Source organism: Lathamus discolor, chromosome 10 (genome assembly GCF_037157495.1).
Source record: "Lathamus discolor isolate bLatDis1 chromosome 10, bLatDis1.hap1, whole genome shotgun sequence".
NCBI lineage: Eukaryota > Metazoa > Chordata > Aves > Psittaciformes > Psittacidae > Lathamus > Lathamus discolor.
This window is the reverse complement of record NC_088893.1, coordinates 12,388,207-12,411,197: the sequence shown is the minus strand read 5'-3', so window position 1 is coordinate 12,411,197 and position 22,991 is coordinate 12,388,207. Positions and strand designations below refer to the sequence as shown.

The 22,991-nt window shown below is 47.8% G+C and overlaps 1 protein-coding gene across 5 annotated transcripts in view; it reads right to left on the bottom strand.

The window, feature by feature from the left end:
• Nucleotides 1–22,991, bottom strand: part of LOC136019956 (serine protease inhibitor Kazal-type 5-like) — a 110,594-nt gene that overhangs the window by 59,653 nt on the left and 27,950 nt on the right. The window lies entirely within an intron of this gene.

Here is a 22,991-nt window from a genome sequence, read left to right as displayed (position 1 = left end):
GTCCATACACCAGCGCATCACACGGTCCCTGTACACTGAGAGCCACCAACCTCAGACTCGTCCTGCAGGTCACAGCTACCCGGTGCATCGGAAAAACAAAAAGGCTCGATTTTTCCAGGCAAAGCCCATTTGTCTCCTCTCGCGGCCCCGGTGAGCTTTGCTGCTGGCACCCATGGGGCTGCGGGCCGGCGGGAGGGGCGATGCGGAGCCCAGGGCAGCGGGACGCGGGGTGAGGGATGGAGAAAGGGATATCTCGGCACTGGAGGCCGCTGTTGCTCCGCCTGAGCCGGTGCAGGAGCCGATCCCGCAGCTGGAGCTCGCGGCTGGAGGGATGCGCGGCCGGGGCAGGCGGGGAGCAGCACAGAGGGGTGCCGGTGCCGCCGCTTACAGCCCTGCAGCGATCCGAGAGCCGCTGCGGTGGGTTAGCGGAGGTGCTCAACTGAAACCAGCCTGGGACAGAGCGGTCGGGGCTGGGGGTTGAACACTGTTGAGGTCCCCCATGAATTACAGCCCTCAAGTAAATGGCTATTCATACTTTTGGACAAACCAAATCCTTAGCAAATGCTGAACTTAGCTGTGGTTAGAAAGATGTGTTCGAGTTCTCTTTATGTTCCTTGAAGAAGGGGCTGAAACACACAAACCTGCAGGATCAGCCTGAGAGAAAGCTCTAGCTCTCGCTTGAAATTTCAAATGCAACCAGCTGCAGCGGGGAGGGAGGGCAGCACGGGCTCCACATCCCAGATCTGCCAACAAGTCTGGCTGCGGTCGAGGGAGAGAGGGAAAACGACTCACTTTGCCCATATGTAAAATTAATGCACTGAAGGTGGTAGCCCCAAATAGGCTTGAGACTGTAAATTGCCTTAACATCTTTGCATTAAGGGGATCCTGGAAGCGTGCCTCCTGCAGCTGGGATATTTCTGATTCTGCTGCATCATGAGAAACAGAGCATAGCTTTTAGCTGGAGAGGTCTCTGCAAGTGGGGCTGGCAGGAGGGGAGGCTGAGCATCCTCACGCTGTTTGCTCACTGCTTTTGGACTTTGTGGCATGGCTAAACCCAGCTTAGCTCCAAACTCATCCAAGTTGGCTTCTTCCACTCAAAACACTGAAGAGAATGCACCGAGGCCAGCTTATGCCAAGCAAAACATCTTTCCTGTCTGTGCCATTTCTGGAAAACATCACCCTGCATTAGCCAAGAATATTTCTTTGATGAAGCAAGGTGCTGACCAAGCTTGCAAAGCAGCAGGTCGGTCACGTCAGTTGGATGGTTGAGTGCAGACTGCATCCCCCCAGGCACTGCTCTGACAGAACTAGTATTCCTGCTAAATGTCAGCCACATCCATTCAGCAGCAAGGTCCACATCAGGCTTGAGATTATGGGAGGCACCAGATCAAGGGCCACCCTGTAGGTACCGCACTGCTGGGATGCATGAGGCAGAACCAGCAGCAGGTTTCCTGGAGGGAACGGTTGCTGTCCATATTCTGGTTTTGGCTTGACCAAGTGCAAACCTGAGGAAGCTTTAACAGGTGCAAAGATGTTTTACCAACCCCTAGACCAGGTTTAGTTTTATTTATAGGAGACTCATCCTCAAAAGCCAGTCTTCTGCCCCCATAAAGATCCATCCCTGAAGCTGAGGAGAGAAGAACTTCATCTCAGCTGCTCCTCCACCATCTGATCACCAGCAGAGCCTGGAGCCATCCTGCTGGCAGCCAACATGACTTCTCTGAGACACCAGCTTGCTTCCCTGTGTCTCCTGATGCTGTTCCCAGTGCTGGTGAGTTGACAGGGATAGAGCAAAAGGGAGAGTGATGGGAGGAAGGGTAACGGTTTCAATTCTTTTCTTCATCTGTCTAAATAGCTGCAGCCTTTCAGGCCACGTTCCAAGGGCAGCACTTCTGGCAGTGGGTGTTTGGGAGAGCCATGAGCACATTTCAAATGATGCAACTGGGGAAAAACAGGACTCGCCAAAACACAGGAAGAGCTCAGCCATCCGCCTCCATCCTCCTTCCCTTCTGATTGCTGCCAGAGGGCTCAGCCAGGCCAGTGGGAAAGGCCAAGGGGTTCACAGGCACACAGTGGATGAGAAGGACCCCAAAGGATGGTACTAACAGGGGGGTCAGCATTTATTGCCTGGGAAAATGAGGGCACGGAGCAATGCAACGTCAGCCCCACCACCACATTGCTCAGAATAACTGCTTGAATGGCAAAGTGGGAAACACCAAAAATAACCATGCCAGTTGCAGCAACCAGGAATTCACAGAGCAAGATACCCGTATGGCCCAGCCCCACACCAGCTCCCTGCCTGCCCACCCTGGGGAGCACCAGCACATCTATGTAGAGGAGGAGCAGGTGGTTTGCACAAGCAATGCATTCCCTCCTCCTGCCATACAGGGAACATCCCTCCAGCACTCCTTTGCCAGGATTTGCTGTTCAGGTGGAAGCTTTTCAAAGCAAGGTCACATCCTGCTCAATGCCTCCAAAGCAGCCCTGGATTCTGCCAAGCCTCAGGAATGTCACAAGAGTGATGAAAACCAGACAGCAAGGACAGATGGCCCAGGGGAGCACTTCCTGATCACAAAACCATGTTTCTTTAAAATTGAAACTTTTCTGCTGGTAAAAATTGCTGTGAAATTCAGCCAGGGAAGTTCTTCCCCCTCCGCCTCCTGGAACACTCAACTGAAGCTCCCGTATGGAAAGGAACATCGATGTCCATTGAGGTGTTTTTTGACTTGATAACGCCATGATAGCAGACTGAAGTCAGGATTAGAACTGGACCAAGAGACTTTAGTGGCATGCAGGGCCCACAGCTGAGAAGCATCTCTGGATTTCTGGCAGTTTTGAAACACTCCCATTTTCAGTCCTGTTTGGAAGAGGCAGCATTTGCACTGCCTTCACCCACTGCAGCCTTCCCTGACCTTTCTCCACTAAGAAAGCTTCTATTTTAGCCACATTTTCAACATGAGATTTGTTTTTCTAGTCCTGGAATAAGCAGAGGCTTCCTCAGATGTGCTGCAGCTGCCAGAGGGTACTTTCCATGGGCTGTATCCCAATTCCAGGAGGCTTTTTTGGGAGGGAGGTGCATTAAGCCCAGTTTGGCCAGCTGGCAAAGAGAACTTCGCATTGCAGACACCGCATGGGCACCTGCCAGTGAAAGGCTCTGTGTGTGCTGCCACGTACCACCTCCTGGATCTGGCCTTTTGCAAAGGGTACAGACAGCAGTGTTCCCATGCCCAGAGCAGAGATTCTGCTCTCCTTTATGGGACCTACATAATCACTTCAGCTGCTGCTGTTGCCACAGCCTCAACTAAAGATGTCAGGGATGCCAGCAAACACAGTTTTATCATTGTGGAGAGATGGTTGCCTGTCACAGTGCAGCAGCACTATGTTAACAGTGTTATGCTGCCAAGCTTGAGACGAGAGAAGGAAATACTAACTTGTCCCACCTGAGTAGGAAATGATGGTGTTAAGTCTCTGCAAAGCAAAAGTCCCACCAAAATGGAAGGATGCTTTTAAACTGCAAATTTCCTTTCATCTAAACCACAGCTTAGGCTATCTAGATGAAAAGCTGTTCTTAACAAATGCATGGAAATGAGCTAGAAGTGGATCTGTACCAACACAAACTGTCCATGGGGCTTAATATGGCTGTAGCAGCAGCATCACTAAAGAGTGGACACTTCTCACTGGTGGGCTGAAAACACCACAATAACCACAGACAACCACAGCCACAACTAGAGCTGCAAGTCTGAAGGAAGATCTCAGCCTTTGCTTTCTAATGTCTTTCTGAGCTGTTACAGACAAATCAAATGACAGTAATAGTTTGTAGTTCTATCAAAAGACAGTAAGCTTCCAGGAATGATGAGCATCTAAAGTGCTCTGCAGCCAGTGCAGACATCAAGGCAGCCCTGCTAATGTTTCCACGCCAGTTTTCTGGCCTCCATCCTACATCACGCACACTCCACTTATGCCAGAGGACAGAGGGGCTGGAAGTGCCAGGTCCGCAGGGTGCTGGCACATGAAGCTGGATTCCTCACACTCTGCATGCTGTCGGAGACCTCCCAGCACTGCAGTTGGCATTAGCATTGTGGGTAGACTCAATGCTGAGAAGTTCTGCTTCCTTCCAGCTAAGCACAACTCCTGGAAAGCTCCCAGGCAGAGGGGTCCTGTCCTTCACCTATGCCAGAACAATAACCTGTTGCAGCATGGCTCAGCAGGGGCAGATGGAAGGCTCTTCCCAAAATCTTGAGCACTTTGCTAGCCACAAAATGATGCCACAAATAGAAAAATCACATGTGCAGTTTAAACCCCTATAGGGGTTGCTGGCCCCTGGGAGAAGGTCACGTCCTTCCTGTCCCATCCTGACACGGAGCAGGTGAAGATCCACCCCCACTCCTGCTCTGCAGGGTGCTGGGAAGCTCTCCTTTCCTGGCAGATGGTGCTAATGTGGCTTGAAGCCACAAAGACATTAGGTCAGTGCAAGTGTCCTGCTTGCAGGTGGACACTTGCAGGACACCAAGATGTGATGCATTAATCAGATACCCCCTATTAGCCCTCTTTTCTGAAGTCAGTATGCATACAGAGAAACATCAGCCTTCCTTATGCACCCTATCACACACTCTGGGGCACTCTGTCCCCCACCAATGCCCTCAAGGGCATAGACTCTGTTTAACTCCAGTGGTAGGATGCCAAATCCTGAAAGCAAAAGCCAGGACACCACCAGTTGGGTTTATCAGGGGCTGGAACACAGTGGGGACTGAAGCAGTAGACAAGGCACAGCAGAGGGAGAGAAGGACATCCCACAGCCCTTGCACTGGTGGTCATGTGCTGGTTTGACAGCAGGGGATGAGTTAAACAGGGATTGAAAGGGGATGAGAAAGGGGCTGGCCAGATGTGACTCTCCCCACCTCTGCAGGCCTTCCTGGCTGGTTCAGGACACTGCACCTGCATCGCTGCCAGCCAGCAGCAGCGCAGCAAAACATCTGAACTAGGGCTCAGCTCCTCTCCTCCAACCGCCAGCAGAACCTAAGAGGATATAGTGCAGGGCAGGAGGAAAGCATAGGTCTTGGCCTGCCATTGTGGATAGAATGCTTTAGAGAATGGCACACACATTCACCCTATTTGGGAGGCTCCAGGGAACATGAAAGACTGGACTATAATGTCATAAAGCAAACCAAGTGAAAACAGGCAGGGACAAACCCACTGCATTTCTGCCCTGCAAGCCTTCCCTGACTGCCCTAGTGCTGTTTGCTCAGCCACCCAATTCAACAAGAGCTTCTAATTTTGGTGCCTAGAAACAATCACTAACATGCCTGAGCTTTCCAGTCTGCCTGACGGTGCAAAAGAGATGAATATAGCAAATAAACTACGAGTTCCAGGTCAAGGTGTTCTGGAAAAATTGCTTGAAAGATTAAGCATAGACTGATTCAGTCATAATGAGTGCTCTATTGTTTCTGCTGTTCCTTCTTACTCCAGGGCCACAAATATCCCCAAGTTCTTGGCAAAGGAAAGCAGCTATCTGGTTACAGTTAGCTTCCCCAAAAGCCATTAAGAAAAATTCAGATCACCACTGTAGACATTAGGGCAGACAAGCATCTTCTGGTTCCAGCTCTGGCACGTTTCCTATCCCAATCCAACTGCTTTTAGAAATAATTCCTGCCTTGGAGGCAGCTAATTGTCTGCAGAAGCATGTCCATGCTTTTCCAGGCGAAGTGCAGGCTTTGGCCTAAATAGGACATCTGGACAAGGAAACATATTTAGAGTTGCATACTTGAAGTGCCACTCTCAGGAATAAAGCTCATGAGAGCAAAGTCACCCCCAGTAACCAGCTCTGCCAGCAGAAGCCCTTTCCCATGCAAACAAGTTCCTGTTAATGGGGGCAGTAGATGGTATGTACAGCCTCCACAAGTGACGCAAGATCACTTTTCAGGATCTTGCAGCTAATCTAGGTCCACAATTCTCACTTGCTTCTGGAAAACAGTGCTGCGATGACCCACGAAAATATAAACAAAGGAAATGAGCTCCAGAGCTGGGTCTTCAAAGACTGCAGCTGGAGAACGTACGTGCTGGAGACAGTGTGGTTACAATTCTGAAACCCATGAAGGCTTCCTCATCCAAAACCCTGACCCATATGTATAATAGCTTCTAATATACATGCAATGGCCAGAAAGGTCCTAATCAAAGCGGAAGATGGAAAATGGTACTTTTGTCACATTATCCTCAGGTAGCCCAGCAAACCTGCTGCCATACACCTGCAGGGTCATCACACTTGCTTCCACGCTCCCTCTCTGTTGCTGCTATTCAAAGCATTGAGCTTGAAGAGTCCTTTGAGAGAGCCTTGGCTCCTGGTCACCAGCCTGACACACACACTCTGTGCAAAAGGGTCAGCACAACTCCGTGTCCTCACTTGCTTTGCACACGTTTGACTGCACCATGAGAAACGAGCCAGAAATCAGACCAGAGCACAAAGAGTAGCCACACAGGCTGTTTTCTTTCAGCCAAGATAAAGCTGGAGACAAAAATGAACCTCAGAGGAAAACTAAAAATATCACTGCAAACTCGTAGCCTGGCAATACGCCTAATTGGGCATTGCCTGTATCATGAGGAGATATTCCTGTGAAAACCTGATGCTGGGAAACTCACTGGCCAGTCTGTAGATGGGATCTTGCACTAACACCTGCCTCTGGAAAGCCAGGAGGGGAAATATAACAGGAAGCGGCAGGAGGTGTATAAATGTAATTTTCTCTTTCTCAGATGGAGCATGTTGAAGAATAGCTTGCCCATGTCAAGACAGAGTGTGAAAACCTCCTTGTCAATAGATAGAACCCATGAGGCTGTTGCACCAGTCAGGGCAAGAGGTTTTATTTCTAGACCACCAAGGGAGAAATAATTCTTTAGAAAAATCAATGAAATTTAAATGAGTACATAGGAATGGCTGTTCTAGCCCCAAAGGTCCATCTAGCCAAGCACTATACTTCCAGCACAGTATGTCTTTCATCACAAGAACATACTTGTACAGTTCCCAGGGGCACCATGAACATGAAGAGACATGTAGATATGTGAACTGCCACACAGGGACTGCCATCCACTCTTATCTTCCCTGTCCCCCTATAACCCCCCTAACATCTGACCTCAAAATTGGGCTTTTTGGGTAGTTTTGCTGGCAGGTCTGACAGCCTGGCAGTCCACTGTGTAGCTTTGGTCCCTGCCAAGCTTGGTCCCTGTCCAAGGACTCAGACCACGTCCCCATCAGCAGAGCCAGGCAGGAGTTATGTTGGCAAGGAGCTGCTCCTTGAAGGAGGGGGTCCCATCCTCATCTCATGGCTGGATACAGAGGATCTTAAACTGTCCCCAGAGACCATGTGGATCACGTCAGCTGAGCTGGAGGCCTTGGTCACAATGTGCCACCCCTCCTTGAACCAGGAGTCAGAAAAAACTGTATGTGCCCAGCCATGTTGAAACCAGTGAAGTGTCTGGTTTTCCACTCATTTACAAGCAACCTAATTAAATACCAAGAGATGCTTTTCTCTGTTCACAGCTTCTGTTTGCTACTCGGCACTCAGCCACCAAGGTCTGAGGTCTCAGCTCAAAACTTTGCCCTCAGAGCTGGCTCTGGCAGTGTTCAACTCTGCAGCTCTGGAGGTGAATCTCTCTAACTTCACAGTGATAACTACAGATTGATGCACTCATGAAAAATAAAGCTTGAAGAAGCCCAAGGAGCTCAAAGCGCAACCAGCTGTATCACGTGCCTTTCCAATTTCTTTTTTAAGACTTTCAATAACAGCCTTCTACAACTTCTTCAAGAAACCGTTTCTCAAATCTGTGTCTTTCTGGTTTGGCTTATGCTCATGGCATCTTCCCCTAGCCATGACAGAGAAAAAAAAGCTTTTTTCTTCTCTTTTCTGTAGCTTTCACACATTTGAAGAGCTTCTCATTTATTCCCTTTTGCCTCAGTCTTCAGTAAACCATTTTATTTCCACCTCTCCTGCTAGGTCAGATTTTCTATCCTTCTCCCTGTTCCTACTGCTGTCTTCTATTCTTACCCTAATCCAAACCTGAAATCTATGGCTGATGCTGAGCCCTTTCTACCAGCCTTCTCACAGGAGGCTTTGACCTGCAAAGATCATTCATTATTCAGAGCAGTTCTTTGGCATTTCTGCTTCACTGGCACACACAACACAGCACTGATCGTTTCACCTTTATAGCTCCCAGCAATGCCTGTTAAACCTCAGCCTGGCTCACAACTACTACTTTAACATCCTGAAAGCGTCCAGAGCTCCTCAAAGCCTTATGTTGAGACTGGTGACTTCTTGCTCATCCGGCCCTAACTACTCACACTTCAACTTTTAAGACTAACAATATCACTGCAAAGGAGAGGTGAGAATTTGCTTGCCCTCCTGCTCTTTAATTGCTGTCCTTGCCCCCTGCAGGCCTGTGAAGCCACCAGCCATGACAAAATCCTGCATTTCCCATGCCTGTAAATATTTTCTTAAGTTATATTTTCTTCTAAAGACTTCAAAAACTGGGCCAAAAAGAACAAGTGGGATATTTAAGAATCGGATCTGCCTTTGGCTTTTTTGATCAAGGCAGCTTTTAATGGGTTCAGCTGTCAACATCAGGACAAACTTAATAATAAATGTCTGACATTTCAGTCATTATTCAGAGTTTTTATCCTTCCCCTCCCTCCTGTGCCTGCCTGTTTAAAGATTCACTCGTGTTGCCATTGTGGGCACAGGAGCTGAAACAGGAGCAAAGCTCCTTGTAAACACCCAGCAGCCTCTCCCAGTCAAGTCACTCACAAAGGTCAGATGGCAGCAAGTACAGAGGAGAAGCGGATGTCCAGGGAGGGCAGTGCTATGGGAACCTGCTAGTAAACCCAGTGCAGCAATCATGGCTTGCTAAAGCCTGGGCTGGCCGCCGCATGAGAATTAGTGCTAGCGTGGTGCTCCATGGGAGGGTAAAGCGACAAGCTGGGCTTTGCTGGTACAACAGCCTTTGGCTCTCTTTGCTCTTGTGACTTCCTACTTCACTGTGCAGGCTGTTTACCTCTTCTTTTGGGCCCAAGGAGCGAGCCTGCTCTGCTGAAAATCTCAAGCTCAAGAGCTGTCTGGGGGTTAGCAGAGCCTGTCAGGGCCAGGGACCTGCAACATCACTCCAGAGTGAGATAAGACAAGCAGGAGGGGACTGCTGCAGCTCCAGCACCTCTGCACCGCGAGTCATACCTGCAGGTGTCAAACCACGGGAACAGCCGGCACTAGGCCATTAGCTTTCATAAAGCACGTAATAAATGTTCAGGTTGTTTAAACTTTCCTCTCTTACTAATAAGGTCCTGGCTCAATGTGTTCTGTGTTTTGGGTTGGGGTTTTTTTCATGTTGTATATGGCAGCCTAATTACAGTCATTACATTGCCTCAAACTATTTAAAAGTAGTTGCTACATATAATTATGTGCATGTGAGAATAATGCCATGTCTAATACTGCGGGACTCCATCTACACTGGAAGAAGCAGTCCATGCTCTCCCACCAGATAGATACCTAAAAAACTTAACATCACAGCTTGCACACAGGGCACAGAGCAGGTTTCCAGCAGCATACCAGATCAGTTTGTCCATCATCTCCACCCCATGACACGTGTCATGCCCTAGGTATTACTTGATCTATTTAACAAAACTAAACTAAATGTCCCTGCAGGCAACGGTAGCACGTAATCGCCCACCCCACCGGAGCCACTGCAGGCCAATCTCCAGCAGACCTGCAGTGTGCATGTTATCCATTCAGGAGATGGTGAAGAGCTAAATTCCTGGAAGTGTTTCTTTCAATTGTCTCAACTTGTCAATCTCACCATAGCCTAAGAGGCTCCCACCTTTTCTAATGAAAATTAAGTTGCATGCTGGTGTAGCTCCCATCCGCTGCTTCCCAGGGGAGCCCACGTGGCTGGCAGCACCAGGCATTTGCAGAGACACATTTCCCTAGGTCAGGCTGTCACAGCTAGCTCACTGTAACTTCAGCTTATTTGGCTGATCGAGATCTGAAACACCACATCAGGCTCTGGGTGTCCTTCAGTAATCACAGCACCACATCACACACCCAGGCCAGATACGGGTTTTCGGAAGGGGGTGCACAGCTTGCTTAAGGATGAGGATGATTGCATGGCCAGATCCATCCATTTACCTCTGTGACCAAGATCTTTCTATGGTGGAGACTTAAGCACCAAGGTCAGATCCTATTTTCACAGTCACGAGCACAGTCCCACCATCTTCTCACTCTGCTTCTCCAAGTGGTCAATCAGCTGTGGCAGGGCCTCACCAACTCCTCAGCTGGTTTGTTGCTGTTTGCCTTGCTGAAACTCTACCCTGCTTTGTTATGCAAAAGATTGTACAAAGAGTCCCTTCCATGCAGCAGCAACACAAACATTTCTAAATGAGACCAGCCAAACCCAGAGGCAGGTACTGGTTCAGTCTATAGGGAGATGCAAGTTATTCCACCGCATGCTTGACTGCCAGGAGGAGTTTTCCAAATGCTTTAATGAAGCCTGGACTGCACCAAGGCAAGGATATCAGAAATTAATTCCTGATGTTCTCCAGTACTGAAGCAGTTCTTCATCTCTTTTTCTGTCCAATTGGTTTTATTTGGCTTCTTTTCTCTTTAGGAAACAAGTGAATAAGTAATTACACAGACAGAAACAAAACCAGTAAAAAGAATACAAGAAAACACCTTCAGCTGACTGGTGGGAGTTGAGGCAAGCAACGGCTGTAAGGAGGCAGCCACCTCACGCAGCCAGGACTCCCAGGGCAGAGTTTGGTCACTTAGAGCTTTACCACAGCAGACTGACTTAAAAATACATAACCCAGCTGGCCCTGAAACGCCTGTATTCTGTATCTACCCGCTGCTGACAAACACCGGCCATTTTTACATGGCCTTAGGAAAGCTCATTCTCTGCAAATCATTAGTTTATGCAATTACGGTTTTCTGTGTTGAATGTCACATGTGCAAAGGTCATTGCTGGAGTTAGGGAAGGAGCTTCTGTTCCCAGAACAGGCCAAATTCCACATTTGGCCAGAACAGGAGATGTGCTTGTCCTTTGGCCGGCAGAACATGTGTTCTCCCACACATCGCCTGCCTTTGGCCGTTTGCTTTGCTGTGGCCCCTCTCCCAACAGCCATATGTTCTCCCACTGGGACTCACACTGGGACTTCAAGAGAGAAATGTGATGCCGTTAATAAAAGCTGCTTGCACGACTTATTCACATGCCTGGAAGGTGTGAATGGCATCTCAGCTCCAGTGGCCCAAGCGTTAAGTAGCAGTCATTGGTTCCCCCAGAACCTTAGGCGTCTTGGTAGCCTACTTTGGGACCAAAGAGTGAATGTACCTCCTCCAGCTCTATCAATAAGATACTTACACCAGACTGAGATTTAAATGTTTGAAAAATCAGGACAAAGGTCCTGCTCTGGAAAAACATCAAAATCAACCGAGGAGTCAAAGATAAAAGCATAAGGACCAGCCTTTGGGATCATGCTTCTCTAGTTCATGGAAGTGCAAGTGAGAATGTGGCTGGACTCTAGGCTCAGAACACAGTGCTGAATCTTTCCTCCACGTGGGACACTGAACAGGGTGAAGACCAAGACCAAGACCAACAATCAAAGAAGAACTGAGCAGATACAGCTCCTTTAAAAGCTTTACCCAGTGCTATACTTGAAAACTGGTGCTGGCCCATTCCTTGACGGTGTGTCCCACCAAGGCCGTACCCTTTTTTTTCTCTCATTTAGCACTCCCAATGCACAACAAACCAAGTAAACATCTTCCTGCACTGAGTGGTTTAAACAAGCTGTGCCTAATAGACCATCTATCTCATTGCTATTTGTTTTGGCATCTTTGACTATTTTAAATCCTACTTAAAGCTGTCTAACAACCAAGATTACTCCAGTCACAACTTCCATACAAACATTTCTGTTGCTATCTGTACATTGGAAACACCGTGATTTTTTTTTTTCCCCTTTACTTTTGCTAGTACAACACTGGCAGCAAATCACACCAAGGTAGGAGGGTGGGGTGTGATGATAATTATGATGACAGAATCCATGGTATGACACCAACATCGCCTGCTGGTACCAGACACTGTGGAAGCCTGTGTAGGCTTGTAACACACAGGCATACTGAGTAGGATCTACAGGTACCCAGTTTAATAGCTATTGCTCAGCACTGCCATCCAATTCCCCTCTGAATAATCAGACATGCTTGGCTGGTGCCAGGCATAACAGACATCGCCTCTCACATCAGACTCTGCTGAGACCAGCTCCAGAGGCGCCCGACCTTCCTATACAAGGGCAGGATTTGAGCTATGAAGAAAAGTGTCCAAAAGGATTTTGACAAAGTGACATTTAAATAAAGGCTGAAAATCCATCCAACCATGTTGCATGGTTGCTGCCCGTCTCTGGCTGTTTCCAGTCTCCTGGATGCATGAACAAAGCTACCCCCAATCTCCAAAAAGAGCAAGGAAGGTTTTTGAGATGCAAAATTTGGGGCCGTGAGCCACGTGAGTTCGGTTGACATGTGTCAATGAAATCATCTCCTTGCAAGCATTCCTCTGCCTGCCTCACACAGCCCTTCCCAGCAACTCCCCAGCTGCACAGCTTTTCACAGGAAAAGCTGTTCTGCAAAACAGGGGTTTTGTATAGAAATGCTTTGATTTTGATGATATCTCCAGTTTACTTCTTCAGAAGTTTGTTTGTAAAAAATGAATTTCCCCCATCAGTTTCCCATTTCAAAATTATTCTGCCATGTATTTTACCAATCTTATAAATGAAAAGATTTGGCTTAGATTTAGATTAAAAGGTTTAAAAAAAAAAAAACAAAAAAAAACCCAACAAAACCAACCCAAAACTTCCCAGATTTCATTAAAGGAAGTAGCTCCTTTGAATCAGCATCCAGGATTTCCTTTTTAAAGAATTCCTAGGAATCTCTAAAATGGGACATTTCCTGCCATTTTCACATCAGGCACACTCTGACCTCCCAGACTTCAGACCAGAAAGTGCTCCAGCTCCTCCCCTGTTTTACCACAATACAGTCCTCACAATTGCTCTGTTTCAAACTGTTTCAGGACACCCAAAGCATTTGCTCTGCACAGGTGTGAATGCACAGGGATGCCTTGCAGAAGACTGCCAGCAGCCATCACATAAATGCCTCTACCTCCAGGCTGACATTCTCCTACATGAAGGAACCCAGGGGATCACTGAAGAAGGGACTGGGGAAGGAGATGCACCCAGGGCTGCCCTAGAGCATACATAGCAGCTGCCAGATACTCGCTTCCCAGCTTGTGCCACCAGCATCTGGCCTACAGCATATAATACAGTTTTCCCAGGAATGTGTGAACCTGGCTCAAAAACCCTCAAAACCACCACCACGTAAGGTCTTGTTAGCTTTGCCTTTACCAACAGCACAAGTTCAGACCACAGGAGCCAGCATGTGGCTTACAGCACACCCAGGGCCCTTTTTTCCTTTTAAAAAGCTCCATCTCTTTGTGTCTCAGCTTGCTTGCTTTGCTTTGTGGTTGGTTTTTTTTCCCTACCTAAAGTCAGGACAGGAATTCTATCAACCTCCCAGCAGTTTGTTTGGTACAAAATACAGAAGGAAACATTTATTTTTCCAAACTAGTATAGCACAAAACATCTTCTCAGTTTTACAGCAGACACAGCATGACGTCAGGTTGGTTTAGACCCCTCTTTGCTCCTGGGGACAAGGACCAAATGTCGCCAATTCCCCCTGCCTGACAAATCCAGGCAGAGGCTGCCAGAACCTGCACACTCACTTAGGAGCATAGAATAATAGAATTGTTAGGGTTGGAAAGGACTTCAAGATCATCCAGTTCCAACCCCCCTGCCATGGGCAGGGACACCTCACACTAAACCATGGCACCCAAGGCTCTGTCCAACCTGGCCTTGAACACCGCCAGGGATGGAGCATTCACAGCTTCCCTGGGCAACCCATTCCAGTGCCTCAGCACCCTCGCAGTAAAGAATTTCCTCCTTATATCCAATCTAAACTTCCCCTGTTTCAGTTTGAACCCATTACCCCTTGTCCTGTCACTACAGTCCCTGACGAAGAGTCCTTCCCCAGCATCCCTATAGGCCCCCTTCAGATACTGGAAGGCTGCTATGAGGTCTCCACGCAGCCTTCTCTTCTCCAGGCTGAACAGCCCCAACTTTCTCAGCCTATCTTCACATGGGAGGTGCTCCAGACCCCTGAGAGCACTTGCCCGCTACAAGCAGGGTTTGGGACGTAAAGGGTTAGTAATAAGCTCTGCACCACCTCAGTCAGTCAGGAGCTGCAGCCCCTCAGCATAGAATGAGAGCAACACGGCTTGCCAGGAAGCACGGAAGCCCTCTCTGTGTTTCCAAATAAAGCCCATCTCTTCCAGGCACTGATGCAATATTTGATGAGCTCTATGTGACTTCGCCACCTCCAAAAACCACTGCTGTCCAAGAGCAGTTGGGAAGTATTTGGGAATAATGAGCAGTCATGTCCATCACATTCAGCAGTGCTGTGCTGTCACCAGCACACTACGTGCCAGGAGCATGGTCATATCTCAAAGAATGTTTCCCCTTGAGTCCCCAGAGGAAGAACTCAGCTTTTCTCTACAAAGTGAAGTAATCCCAATGCTCATAGCCCTGCTGTCACAGGAAAGAAGTTTATTCTATGTTAGTCCTAGATGTGACTAATCCCTGCCCAGAAGCACACTCCTCTTCACAAACCTCCCTTGGACCCTGAGATATGCACCCATCATTTGAAACCACTCACACCCCAGGGAGATGCTGCAACTGAAACAACACTGTGATCTCCCAGCCAGCTCGCAGTGACCAGAGTACCAGTCCTGTCCCAAACCATTGGTGCCTTCCACCCATCCTGCTCCATACACACAAATAGCTGGGCTATTCAGCCTCCAGAACAGACCAGTAGCATCACTTAGGTCAAGAGAGCAAGCAGAGGTTTCCCAGCCCACCTTCCTCACTTGTAATATCCATCAATGTCATGACTGCAGCTCAATCAGCAAAGAGCAGCTCACCAGCCTCACACCTATATCTTGCTTATCACCATGGAGGCCTCTGGTGTTCATCTTACCCTCCTCTACTTCCCTGTTGTGGTTTAAGCCCAGCCCACCCTTAGCACATATCCAAAACCACAAAAACACTGCAGCAAACACTGTGGCCCATGCTCAAGAGCTCTTTCTTTTTTATGTATACACCCCTGAGCTCAAGACACACACAGAACAAAACCCTGCTTGCTGTGACTGTCCAGGGCTGTGGGAGGGACAGTTTTTATTACTTTTCCCAGCGGTAGATGTTTGGTTTATTTCCATAAGATGTTTCAATGAGGCATCTCTCAAAGCTCCCTCCCCCACAAGAATCCCACCTGCTCCTTGCTTTTATTTCTGTTAAGAAGGAAACAAGACCTGCTAACACAATCACTGTGCTTACTTGCTTTGACATCCACAGAATCAGAGGACATATGCCTGCACACAACGCCAGCACTACGCAAGAGCCACTTCCAAGTCATCTGCTTGGGTGCATATTCCAAAGTGTGTTTGGTTTGGGTTTTTTTTTTTTGAGGGGGCTTAGAGTACAGATGCTTTCAAAATATGCCCATGAATCCCTGTGGAGAAGGTTGCAGAGCAGGTTGTTCAGACACATTATAGAAACTGTAATCAAAGGTGTGGAAGAAAAGAGCCAGAATTAGGATCCTCAAGCCAAGAAATAGCAGAACCCCACGCCACTGCTGCCTCAGTCTCTGCAAAGGCTTTACAACCCACCTCGCCCTACAATGTGGTGAATGGTGTTCATCATTCTGCTGTAAGGAGCCTATCTAATGCTGCAGCTCAGGCCAGTTCTCGCGCAGGAAACCCAGTGTCTGTAAACAGAGCATCAGGATGAAAAATACAGACATGATGCTCCAACACAAGGGCTGGAGCATCACAGCGTATAGCTGGTGACTTGACCTCTGGACCAGGGCTTGCCATGGCAGATGGCTAAGGAATAGATGTTGGAGAGTGATGAGCCCCTGAGCACCTCCTCTGCACAGCACCAGGCACTCTTGTGCCTTCACGGTAAGGATCCTCGGTCAATAAAAGGTTAAAAATCCACTTAAAAACTCCAAATGCCACAAGACAGCGAAAGTCTTGATGCACAACCCTCTTGTGCAAGAAGTACTCAAGGCTAAAAAAACTGAGAAAGAACCAAACCACAAAGCAAACTACAGCAAAGGTGTGGGGTTTTTTTGCATGAGCTCCTTCAAACATTTTTATCACAGTTTCTTTTGCCCATATATTTTGAGGAAACGGCTTGTTGATTCTCTCACAACCAGGAAAGGTCCCAAGAGCAAGGGTAAGCAGCTCTTCAAAGCTGCATTTTTTAATACTACCTCTTGTCTATTAAACTGCCAGATTAGGCTCATTCTCAGCAACACACCTCAACCCAGTCCAGACAGAAGCAGGTAGTGCACTGAGATCCCTGCCAGACCTGCTGCCAAAAAAAAGCCGAGAGGAAACTGTAATTTTGCAGCTGGGACTCTTGACTGTCTCCCAGAGTAGCATTAATCCACCTTACCTTCCTAAACTCCACCAGGAAATAGCTGCGAGGAAAGGGGAGGAGGAGGAAAGAGAACCACTTATGAAGCATCAGCTGCAGTCTAATTGGAGCTATTAGCAAGCTCTTAGTGGTGTTTATTAGCTTTACCCAACGTTGCTGAATGAAGCAATCCTGACATCAGCCTTCTGGCTTGGAAAGCTGTGTTCCAACCTCAGCTTGAGGAAAAGAAGCATTCAGAAAGGTCAAACTGGTTATAATCACAGCTGTAGCTCTTCTAGCCAGCTCTGAGCTTGTTTTGAGTTCATAGAAACTAATGTCCCATATAAGCGGAACCACCCTGCATTGGGGAGGAATAGGATCTTCCGGTCAGAAGTCCATCATGGTACTTGCTGAGATGGAGGCCTCTTGCTCTGAGTTACAGCTATTGAGTCATTCTCAGTTGATGGCATCATGCTGCCTCTGTCCTTCTGGGAGCTGGGGATTACCAACCGCCTGCCCTGGTGACTGGGGTGAGATGCACTCAGAAGACAAGGTAGTAGCAAGCCATAAACCTGGCTCATGGCAAGCTGGCCATGAGTCGAGCAGGATTGAAATGAGATTTTCATCTTCTGATGCACAAAACATTCATCACTGGCTGCTGTTGGATGTCTTCAGCCTGCAAACAGTTTGTCTAACATGAGATGTTTCTTAAACCTGTCATGCCTTTCAAAGGACATGCAGTCAAAAGCTGCATGCCTCAAGCAGGGCTTATCTCCCTGGTGTCTCTTATAGTAACATATTTCAATGAAGCTTATCATATAGAAGGGACATTTAAAAATATATGAATGTATGCTATAAATCAGCCTGTGCTGGGAAGGAGCAGGAGGAAGAAACCTGTGGGATTTAAGAAAACCTTAGAAATAATTCAATGTGAAGCAAATTTTTGTGGAGGAATCTTAGCTATGGGTTTGCCACAGCTAGTAATATTTAGCATGAGTGGGGCCAAAAACCACACAATAAATGAAAGCACTTGGTGAGTTTAGAACATCCTTAACCAGAGGAAACACTGAACTCCTATGTATCTTTCTTAAGTGCATACATAGACAGGTAAGATCTTCCACATCTCTGTGCTGGATAAGCTGCCTTGCTTTTGTGGTCTAGCTACCACAATTCACAATCTATACAACAATTTCATTTCCAGATAAGCAGAAGCAGGTCTTTGTCATCTCTATAGATGGGTCTGTCTGACATGCCACAGATGGAGGAAACCCAACAGAAAGTCTTAACTCACCCAACATAAAGCCTTAACTTTTAGGGCTGACTGCCAGATCCGTACTTGAAAAGCTGAGCTCTGACTCATTCCCAATGTGTGTAACAAACAACTGCTCTGGTCACAAGGTTTTGCAAGACAAACATGTAGTCTTCAAAGTTTGTGGTTACAAAGAATTGCAGTTTGCTTTTGCAATTGCTTTGCAGAATGGTGTTGGTGGACGCTACCCCTGGGACCGGGCTGATGTGACCACCTACTGCAGGCTGTTGGTTGACTCAGGCCTTAACCACCCAAAACAACAAAACTTGCAGTGTTAGCAGCACAATTTCCCCCCTTGACAAGTGAACGCTGTGCACCATGAAGGTGTTGCCGCAATCACAGCAACCTACAAGCAGCAGCAGCTCTTTTGGAAGACAGAATGTGGTGAAAGGAAACTATCTTTCTCACAGCTCCCAAAAAACAGTCATGTTCAGCAGAGAAAGTCTGTGTCCAAGCTTTGCTCTCACCATTTCTTTGCACATCCTTCAGCCTGCAGATGCTGTCATACATCAGGACACAGTGATGGAAGGCAGATCCAGCCTGATGGCTTATGCTCACCAAGCAGCTCTGCCAAGGGCTGGTGGGAGGGAGAACCTGATACAACACTCCCGACCATGGCCCTTCTGCTGATCCATCCTGAGCATCTTGGAAGGGAGACGCCATATTCCCTGCTCCAGGACCAAACATCACAGAGGTGCTGGGGAGGGTGACCCACCAGGAAGGAAAGCGAGTGGTCTATGAGGAAATCTTGCTCCAATCACCACCTTGGGTACCACTGCAGAGGTCTCAGACCACATCATCTCATCCAGCCCTGGGCACAGCAGCTCTCTGCCTGTTAACACTTCAGCCCTCTGCAAACCACCCTGCCCTGCAAGGAAGCACTGCTGGGTATCAAGGATGCCTGCAGGTGATGATGTGAAATGTGAATAAGGAAAGTAGTTTATGCAGAAAAGTAATGATCCCTTCGGGATCTTCCCAGTTTATATGCAATTATATCAAGCAGCTAAAAAGGAGGAGTGCTCAGCAGAGAAGGGAGGTGGATAATCTGCTGGTGTAAAGCCTCACAACTCCCTGAAGCAGTAAGCAATGTAAACCAGAGCTGACATTTGAGGATTCACATGATCTTCTAGTTTACGTGTGTCAGGACATCTGCTACCACAACCTCATACAGATAAAACTATCTATCTTCACCTGCAGTTGCTGCTGAGTGTAATGTAGAGTAACTCATTGAGCTGAGCCTCACGCAGGGGTTTCCGCTCCTTCATGCCAATTTATAGCCAATTCAGGATTTAAGCAACTATTATTTATCACCAGGGCTCCCTGCTAACCGTTACCACATCAGTGAGGATTTACTCAAAATGAGTTTCCAAATTAGCAACTCTGCATTCATTTCTTTTATGTTCGTTTCAGTTTATAAGGAATGTCAGCAAATCACAGGATCCCACTCAGGGTAAATTACCTGGGGATTTTATGCATGACGGTTCTGCTGAGCTGCAAAGGCGGTGTGGCAGCGAGCTCGTCATGCTCACAGTGCCTATGCCACCAGGGAGAAGGAGCCCAACTGCTTCCAAAGGATGAACAGGTTGGAAAGATGAGTAAAACATCTTGCAAGTATTGATGAGGCTTCCCCGTGCAGACTAGAGCATGCCCAGGCTGTGCACCCATCTCCCAACTCCTGCAAGTAATTCCCCTCTTCCCAAATTTATCACTACTGAATGAGAAAGGAAACAAGAGCCCACTGTCTTTCTGTCTGACTTTATTCTCTGAGACAAGAGCTTTTCTCCCTGGCAGAAAACAAACCATGGTTCGTTTTGTTTAGAAGTGAAGAAATAGCAGGTCTTGACTCCATAGATTTCTGGCAACAGTTATGCCTTGGAAAAACACTTGTATTGGCAGAAAAGTGAAAGACTCCTGTCTGCTGCAGCAGCCTTTGGCCTCTGTGGATGTTTCTTCTGATCCCAGGCAAATGGAACACGTGTTCTACCCTGTGCCACTCCATCAATTTCTTCTCCTGGATCCCTGTGCCAAGTCACATTGGCCTCATCAATGGGACAAGAGTCAAAGCCACCAGTTCCCACGAAGAGGGCTGGGAACAGGAGCTAATGCGCAGGCAGCAGAGTCAAAGATGCCAAGGGATGTCACTTCTCTTTGAAGAGGCGGAGGAATAGGATGGCCAAGATGTGATGACGAGGACCGGCTGCTCCATCAAATCAGAGTGGCAGCACAACCATCAGGTTTCTCAGGATGCAGCCTGAAGGTGGTGGTCCCATGCAACAGCATGGGGTATTTTCAAGCTGGGCTTTGAAGGACAAGGGCTGTCTGTTAAGGTGAGAGACAATGCAGAAACACAAGGCAGAAAGACCAGAACTAGATGTTTGCTCCAGGTGACATAGGTTAAAATGAGATTGTCCCTGGCCATGCCCAAAGGTGTAGATGAGGACATGGCAGGGATGGAGCACCTCTTTGCTTTTCTTGCAGTCCTGGCTGGGATGTGGTTTAGCGTCCAGTACCAGAATGACAAGTGTCTCGCTGGTCATGACCTAGCAAGTAACTGAGCTGAGCATTGCACAGCAGGGCACAAGCAGCTGCCCTGTAACTGCTTCCATGACAGCAGAAGAGGAGCCAGCATAGACACAGCCAGTGGGATGGCTCTGGATGTAGGGAGGGAGGACAGTGCTGCTGGAAGAGCTCTGCAGCCCTCATCCTTTCCAAGGCAGAGACACTAATGATTTGGGTAGGACGCAGCTCCAAATACCAAGATTGGCCTTCCCAAAACTCTGGTGGTTTTTCACAAAAGCTTTGGCCTTTCCTTTTTTTCTTCCCTTTTTCCTTTTTTATTTTTTTGTCATGTAGCCAACTAAACATTCCCATCCAGCTGCCTTCAGCCTTGTGTTACCATTCCTTCCCTAATGAATCTTTTGGGACACACAAGCCCCAAATCCTGCACAACTCTCATGCTCCCTTTCTGCCCTGCAAGATGGCTGCAGCCAGTTTTCATGTTAAATTTCCCAGCTTGGAAACACAGCAGCACGAGGAAGGGCAGGTGACGTTCCTTTCCATATCCACCTTCAATGTAAAAGCAGGGCAAATCTTGCCGAGGAGCCAGAGTGGAACAGCCACCATGCTGAGGCTCTGAACATCGCTCAGTACATGGTTGTGCCCCAGAAACAGAAGAGTGCTGGAGACAAAAATAAACCATTAGGACTATTTCTCATCTTGATCCTTGGGAATGAGGAATTTCATTCCTTGTGGTCCTTATTCCACCCCTGTGCTGCTGCTGGGGCCCTCAGTCCCAGCCCAACACCATGCTGCTGGCTGCACTCCTGATGGACTCTGTGTTCCTAAGTATAAAACCAGCTGCTTGGTGAGTCTGGAGACTTGTACGCAGATGGCTTGGAGTCTCCTTTGGTGGTTTTGCACCTTTGATCTCTGGAACATGTATTTCAAGACCAGAAAGGGCTTTTGTGCTGGCCAAGGAAATCACTACATAAAAGGACAGAGAGAGCTGATAAGGAATGGGGTAAAAGGATTGTGCTGCAAAGGAAAAAGGCAGCCTACTCCTATGCCTTGAAACGCCCAAGACATAAAGTGAGAACTGGCAAGGGTCAGGCTGAATTTGCTCTTGCAGAGGATGGCAATAACAAGAGAAGTTTTAGCCATCTACATCAGAGGAAAAGGGAACGAGAAATGGAGCTGCTGTACAGAAAGGATGGGTTCAGACAAATCAAAGTCAGTTCAAGCATGAACCAAAACTAATGCATCCTTCTAGTGCCCTGTCACTGTGCAGAGGACATAAGGATAACAGGAACAAGGAAATGGACATGGAAATGTCACATCCCTCCAGATAAAGAATCAGAGGGCTGCAGGCTCATGTCACGGGCATAGCTGGTTCCTATCCCCTAGTACTGAACACCTGACACTGAAACCTTCCCATTAAAACGTTCACAAAGCATAGGGAAAGAAGAACATAAAATTACTTAAAAGAGGGAAAAATGCCACTACACCAACTACAGACCATTCAGGTGTCCCATGCCACATGACAGGCATAGAACAAAGTCCAAGGAAAGGGGGAATTGGAGCTCAGAACATATTACCCGGTTTTCCACTCCCCCAAGGGTGCCAGATAGCCTGATAACACTCACAGATAAAATATTGCCTCTGCAAATGGGAGAAATGGAGAGCTAATCTACTTCAACAGCAGCAAAGTGTTCGCTAGAGCACCACACCACTAAGTCCCCAAGAGCCTGGGGGGACAGGAACTAGGTTATGGGCTGTGAGATACCAGCACCCAGCTCCTGGATCAGGCTTGGGACAGATTTATGGATGATGTCAGCCCAAAATCAAGTGGGCTCACGGTGTTCAGAAGCCTGAAATATCCCAGGTAAATGGAGAACCAGAAGCAAGAGTCTTCAAGCATCGATGTGGGAGTACCCCAGCTTCAGGACTTGGGACCACTTTTGGTCTGAACCAAAAATGCTTGGAGGAACATCTCATTCTGTTCAACTCCTGCCTGCCTGCAGCATACACGTGAGTACTAATTCTCCTTCCCATAACTGAAGCACTTGACTTGCCACCTGATTTCTAGACATTTCTAGGAAAACCCCAGCTCTGCTAGGCAGAAAGTCGCAACTGCAATGTGCCTAATCAGAAATGCTAATCCAACGCTGCTGCACAGAGCCAGCACACATAGCTCCCATTGCTAGCAGGCTCTTGCTGCGTAGCCCAGCAGCAGCATCAGTTTGTTTATTTGGAGCGATTTACCCTTGAATTTCTCACCCTCCTTCCAAGAAGGTGGCACCCCCAAACACAAATTGCCCCAGTGCACCTACCAGTGCCTCTAAAGGCTTTGGAGAGGGTTGTGAATCAGGCTGGGTGCGGGGGACTCAGCTTGCAGAGGGCCGCAGGGGAGTACTGGAACAACAGCAGCTCTAATTCAATTTCTACCCATTTTCCATTTTGCCTTCACTTCATTATAGATTATTATTTTTAAACTGAAGCAAACAAGAGTTGATTCTGCTTCCAACTGAACTGCCCACAGACTGGCTCCTCTCCTCCATCCAGCTGATAGAATCTTTACAGCAAGCTTCTTCTCCATGGACCTGCAGTCTTCAGGGAGCAATGCCTTGGTTGAGGACA